This window comes from Octopus sinensis, unplaced genomic scaffold (genome assembly GCF_006345805.1).
Source record: "Octopus sinensis unplaced genomic scaffold, ASM634580v1 Contig18646_ERROPOS176004, whole genome shotgun sequence".
In the NCBI taxonomy this organism is placed as follows: Eukaryota; Metazoa; Mollusca; class Cephalopoda; order Octopoda; family Octopodidae; genus Octopus; species Octopus sinensis.
In genome coordinates, this window is record NW_021835959.1 from 54,315 (window position 1) to 60,845 (window position 6,531).

General features: G+C 38.0%; 1 long non-coding RNA gene across 1 annotated transcript; it reads right to left on the reverse strand.

Moving 5' to 3' along the window:
• Positions 1-3,774: 3,774 nt before the first annotated feature.
• Positions 3,775-6,288, reverse strand: LOC118761910. The gene is made up of 2 exons (XR_004997730.1): positions 5,922-6,288; positions 3,775-5,702 (listed from the first exon to the last, which is right to left on the reverse strand). It is a non-coding gene; the product is annotated as an uncharacterized LOC118761910 (long non-coding RNA).
• Between the last annotated feature and the right edge of the window lie 243 nt (positions 6,289-6,531).

The window sequence follows — 6,531 nt, forward strand, 5'->3', positions numbered from 1 at the left end:
CCCACACTTATTGGTAATCTCTCAATCACTCTCTTCTTTTCAGCATCATTGCACTGTGCATCCGCTGAGTCTAAGAATGGCAGCAGATCTCTTCTCTTCGCTACACATTGCTCCAAGTGTAAACTAAGGATGCTACAGCACCGATTCTGACTCTCTAACCAACACCTCTTCTCTCCATTCATCGGCACAGTATCCACCTGCTTTCCATTCGCCCTGTCTCCATCCCCATCAGTCTCAACCAATCTCGAAGTGGTTACGTAGGACCAATTGTGTCCAGTACACTCTACTTTGATCCACCCTTTCTGTATTACCAGTCATCACTCCGTTTCACTGTCCACCGATATACTTTCGCTATTTTCCTCCCTACACATCCAGAGTCGTTGTCATCAGTCTCATGGGTCACAAAGCCTTTTTGTTCTAGACCTGATGTCTCGATCGTCTCACCTCAAATATGTGTGTCTCAGAATACTGAGTACACTAATTACTCACAGACACCCCCCCCCCTCACACATCCCTTCCATCACTATCTCTCAAGCTTCTCACTCTGTAAAAAGCTACCGTGCAGACTGAAACGGCTCCTTCGGGTCCCTTTATCGAGGATTGTCTCATAAGTGTTAGCAGCAAAAAAAATGTACCTATTACACTCGGTAAAGTGTGAGATTGTGAGTACACTTTAAAACACACACACATACATACATTAATATTTGTTTTTATATTGTTACTAGCCTAAGTACCCGGTGTTGCTCGGAAATTTAAAGAAGGCTAAAGGAATTACGTTCGTGTTAGATTGGCAGTATACAACCATTCTATCGCCCCACCACCGTACATGTCTCTACGAGAGATTTAGAAACTTAGTATTTCGGAATTATATTCATTCTGATAAAAAAGATATTTGCTAAAAAATTCTATCAGATGACATGTGTATAAACAAAGTTATTAAAACAAATCCTGAAAACAATCACAGTTTAATTTTGTAGAACTTCTAAATATACAATGTTTTCAGTGTGTCCTTTAATTGGTGTACAAAGAAAAATAGTTTGGGGACTTCCAACTCGCGAACATCTTACATATAATTGTCAATGAGAGAAGCAAGGAGAAGCAAGGTTAAGTCCAACAACGTTGAGAGATTGTGCTTGAGATTTATTCATGGACATGGGAACTGGAGCCGTTTAGATTCATAGAAGTCAGATGGGATTAATGTGATCTGTGGAATGAAGACATCGTAACTTTTGTTTCCCAAGAAAAATAATTTTGGCGATAAGGACTAAACCTCATTTCATTATCGCAATTAAAAAGCGTTTTTCTTTATTAAAAAAAAAAAAAAGAGGTGCGGTGGTAGACGTTTGACGAAAAATTATTCAATATCGTATTTCCTTCTACCAGAATCGTTTACCTTTAAAGCGAAAAAACAAAACCGACCTATACGACAGGTATGTAAAACATATTTCTGTTTTTGAAAAAAAGTTTAAAATTTAGTGAACTCCCCGGACCCGAATCTTCCCCGAGTAATGAAAAACCTCCATTGATCCAGCGGTTTGGACGTGCAGAGCAATAGGCCGTATGACTAGGGGAAATTGTAGATTCGATTTCTGAGGTAGGACCAATATCCAAGTAGAAATAGTCACATCGGATTCAAATATGAAATATCGAAACTCTAGCTAATGTTATTAGGTCCATTCCACGAATTATTTGAATAACTCGTGTCGATATCTCTACCTTATGTCACGGGAATATTGAACTTTAAATTTTATAAAGTTTATCGTATAAATCGAAAGATATCCTATAGTGTATAAGCGCGTGTCCGTATGAACACCTTTCGTTATTTAGAAACCTTACTGCTTCTTTTTCTTTAAACCTCATGTTTCATTATCACAATTAAAAAGGTGTTTCAGAATCGTTTACCTTCAAAGCGAAAAAACAAAATCGACGAATTTCCTGACAGCCAAATTTGGTACAGGTTGATCCAACGGTTTGGTCGTGCATAGAGGAAACACACACACACACACAGTAAGAATAAAAGTGTAACAATAAAAGTGAAACCATACACTTGCGTCAGAAATTAATTAGCACTTCTCAAATTTCTACATTAAATAGGTTAAATCAATTAACCTATGAGCTGTTCAAAACGTCTTACGCGATGAGAAAACTTAGTATGGTGTGATTTCGGTCCTTGCAGGCGCTACCTATATCTATTAAACAAAGGAAGATTTGTCTGCATCCGCACTCCAAGTTGTTGCACTGCTATGTCAACATCATAAGGCTGTAGACTCTCAAACTGCTCGGCAAACAAGTTACGTCATCGTTCTGCGCAACAGTGAACTCGCAACAAAGCAATAGTTCGATATATGGCCACTAGGTGACAGCACATACCTTGAGTGAAGAGCAAATCATGGGTGCTAATTAATTTCTGACGGTAGTGTAGGGTTATGAAAAGTGAAACTATTATACCGCTGAAAAAAATGAGAAGGATCGTATGAACAAGGACCAAAATTTGACCCCACCCCCACAACCTTCTTCGAGTAATGAAAAACCTTCATGCCAAATTTGGTATTATAACATTGAAAAAGAAAAATTTGAAAGGTCATAGGGGGGGCGGCTACAGCCCTCTATATGGGCAAGGGCCAAAATTTGACAGCCCTAGAACCTTCCCTGAGTAATGCCAAATTTGGTACAGGTTGATCCAGCGGTTGGGCCGTGCACAGAGGAAACACATACACAGGGTTTTATATATAGAGTCAAAACTATTGAAAAGGTTGCCAGACGCAAAGAAAATTTTAGGAAAATAAAAATGAGAAATAAGTGGAAATTTTACCGGTGAGTGTGTTAAATTATAAGGCACAAAAAGAAAATTATTCTCCCCAGACACAACAGAATAATGAAAGCAATTTTACATTAATCTGATGGATTACTCTATACTTTTGTACAATACAAATTTATCGTTCTTAAACAAGAATGTCGTTGACAGTAATTTCAAAGTTTCAGCTAGCTAAGCCGTTGTTGGACTGTCCGACGATGGGTGAGTTGGCCGAAACTTCGAAGTCACTGTTTAAGAATGTGTGAGTGTGTATGTTAAAAAAATATAAATGATGCTTCCTAGCTACATGGTTTCGGGTTCAGTCCCACTGCGTGGCACTTTGGGTGGGTGTCTTCCGCTATAGCCCCGAGCCGACCGAAGCTTTGTGATTGAATTCGGCAGGTGGAAGTTACTGCCGTGTGTGTATATGTGCGTGTAGGTGCTTGTGCCTCTCCGAAAGAGAGAGAGGGATGAAGTGTTGTATAATATCAACTTCTGTTGAATTAAAATAAATTGATTAGTCTAGGGGACATGTGAATTCCTCCTAGGGGACATGTGAATTCCTCCTCCTACTCCTTTTGTGCAAAATACAGTGAAGGGTGTTTGTAAGATGACATTCCATGAAGTGGGGTACAGAGTACCATAAAGTTGAGTATGAGTACCACTCATGTTGAGTAACACTTGAAAATGAGAAAGTGTGTTTGTGTACATTATGTTATATATTTCTTTATTACCCACAAGGGGCTAAATACAGGAGACAAACAAGGACAGACAAACGGATTAAGTCGATTACATCGACCCCAGTGCGTAACTGGTACTTAATTTATCGACCCCGGAAGGATGAAAGGCAAAGTCGACCTCGGCGGAATTTGAACTCGGAACGTAACGGCAGACGAAGTACGGCAACGCATTTCGCCCGGCGTGCTAACGTTTCTGCCAGACAAGAAACTTAACATTCAACAGATACAAAACAAACGTAGTTATTTTTTCATTAAAAAGACTTTTTTTTCAATTTCTTTATTTCCCATACAAGCATTTAAATAAACCTCACACCTATCAGACTTCATGTTTCTCCATATATAATTACATACATTGTTTCATTTTACAATACTTTTACAAGACAATGTTTTTCATTTATTCATTTTTTTTTTATTTTTTCTTTCTTTTTTTTTTTTTGTCAGTTGGTAATAGTGGGTGCTTATCATTTATTTTCATTCTTTGCCAAGAAATGTAAAAAAAATAACTGCTTCTACCCTGAGATCTAACTAGAATTTTAAAACAGTTTTAGAGAAGAGCTAATTGGTATTACTGTCAAAAATCAAACACACGTTAATGTAAAGGCCATTCTTCTACACCATGGGAAATAGGTAATCAGTCCAATGAGTTTGAAGACTTGAAGCGGTAAAATCCAGGAGTTGATAATGATAATGATGATGTTGATGATTCCTCAGGAACACTACAGTACTAATATTGGTTTTAAATTTTGGCACAAGGTCAGCAAGTTTCGAGGAGGGAGTAAGTAGATTACATTGACCCCAGTGCACAACTGGTACCTATTTTATCAACACCAAAAGGATAAAATACAAAGTCAACCTCAGTGGAATTTGAACTCAGAACGTGCAGATAGAGAAAATGCCACTAAGCATTTGGCCCAGATTGCTAATGATTCTGCCAGCTTGCCACCTTACTACAAGCACTAATATTGATTTGTACTATGAGCTTCAGATTTCAGGAGTAGGGTCTAGTCAAGTGAGATCGGCTTCAGTACCTGTCTGATATATGGAAATATTTTATCAACCCCTGAATATGAATGCAAGAGCTAACCTTGGTAGGATTTGAAACTACAACATTAAGAAGCACAACAAAATACAGTATGGTCTTTTGTACAACTTTCTATCAACTCTGTTAAACTGCTGCCTAAATATTTATTTTTTTCATTGTCCTCAAGAGACAACCAAGGACAGACAAAGGAATTAAGTGCATAACTGGTACTTATTTAATCGGTCCTGAAAGGTTGAAAGGCAAAGTCGACCTCGGCGGAATTTGAACTCAGAACGTAGCAGCAGACAAAATACCACTGAGCATTTCGCCCAGCATGCTAACGATTCAGCCAGAGTACCAGGACTTAAAATTTTAGGAGTAAGGTACAGTTAATGAAGATCAACCCCAGATCTCGACTGGTCCTTATTTCATTGACCTAGGAACAATGAAAGTAAAGATGACTCTGGGAAGTATTAAAATTACCACCAAAGGGACATTTTGTACAGTGATGTACCAATTCTGTTAAAACCTCAACTTTAGGAAATAGGTATCATTGATGACATCAACCCCCAATTCTTGACTGATATTTCTTTTGAAGAATGAAAAACAAAGTTTAAAACTGTGAAACTAAATATCACAAGGCTTTCAGCCTGTCATTTTAATAATTCTGCCAATCCACTGCCTCAATATTGTTCAAATTTTGGTACAAGGCCAGTAATTTTAGAGGAGTTGGGAAGGAGGGGCTAATCAATTACACTGACAGTCTCACTCCACCGTACTTGACTGGTCCTTTATTATATCAATCCTAATCCTGAAAGGATTCAGGCAAAGTTGATCTTGGTAGGATTTGAACTAGGGATGTAAAGAACCAGCAGAAATACCATTAAGCATTTTGCATGATGTTCTAACAATTCTGCAAGCACACTGCCTCAATATTAGTAACAGTATAGGGATTTAATAGGACTTTGCTTCTTAGGAGGGCTTCTTTTTTTTTTCAACTTTCCAACTGAAATGAAACCACAATTGGATGGCATAGTAATACTATCAAACGGCTGGCAGATGCTTTACTCCTGACTGGCTCTGGGTAAGAACAATAAATCAGTGCAGATTTTGTTTTCCAAAGATAGCACAGACTTCCAACAATGACCTACGCTGTTCAAGAATTTGGACCTGGAGATCTCCATTTCCAGCGACTTCAAGGGCCACCTCCTAGTGGTGTCGGGCGTCAACAAAGAGCCCTTGACTACAACAAGACAACCAAAGTTTTTTTTCCCAAGGTCTGGGGTCTTCCACCCCTAAGCCCTAGACCATCACCTAATCACCCTTACCCGTCTTGTTGCTTAACAACAACAACAATAATAATGACCTGCTGCAAACATGCTGTATCAAAGACTCAGTTCAGCTGGACACCCCAATATGTTTGAGGCCCTCATATATTACAAAAAGCTGAAATGCTGGACACCCTAATATGTTTGAGCCCCTCATATATAAGAAGAAGCTGAAATGCTGACCACTTATTTTATTAATGCTGAGAGGATGACAAGTTAAACTAGCCCAGTTAAAATAGATCTGTAGGCCTGCAGACTTGATACTTGTAACCAGCAAGAATCATTCTTAGTGCTTTTATATTTGTGTCAATTTGCAATACAACAGAAAAATGTAAACTATTTCATAGACAACATAACTGTGAATTCTAACTCATCTCAATAACAAAGTTGAACCGATTCAGGATTGTAAAGAAGATAGAGTAAGCAGATACAATTACATCAATCTGATCTTTGTGTACAGAATTGAAGAGAACAGTTCAGTACTATGCAATAACAACGAAGGAGAGAAAATTGTGAAAATTCTTTTAAATAAAAACTCCTGTTTTGGGGTGTTTTTCCTCAAGTCTTTAGAGAATTTAGAATTGAAATTTTACCAAAAGCTAGAGATTAAATTATTCATGGAATCATCATCTATTTTAATGAAATGTA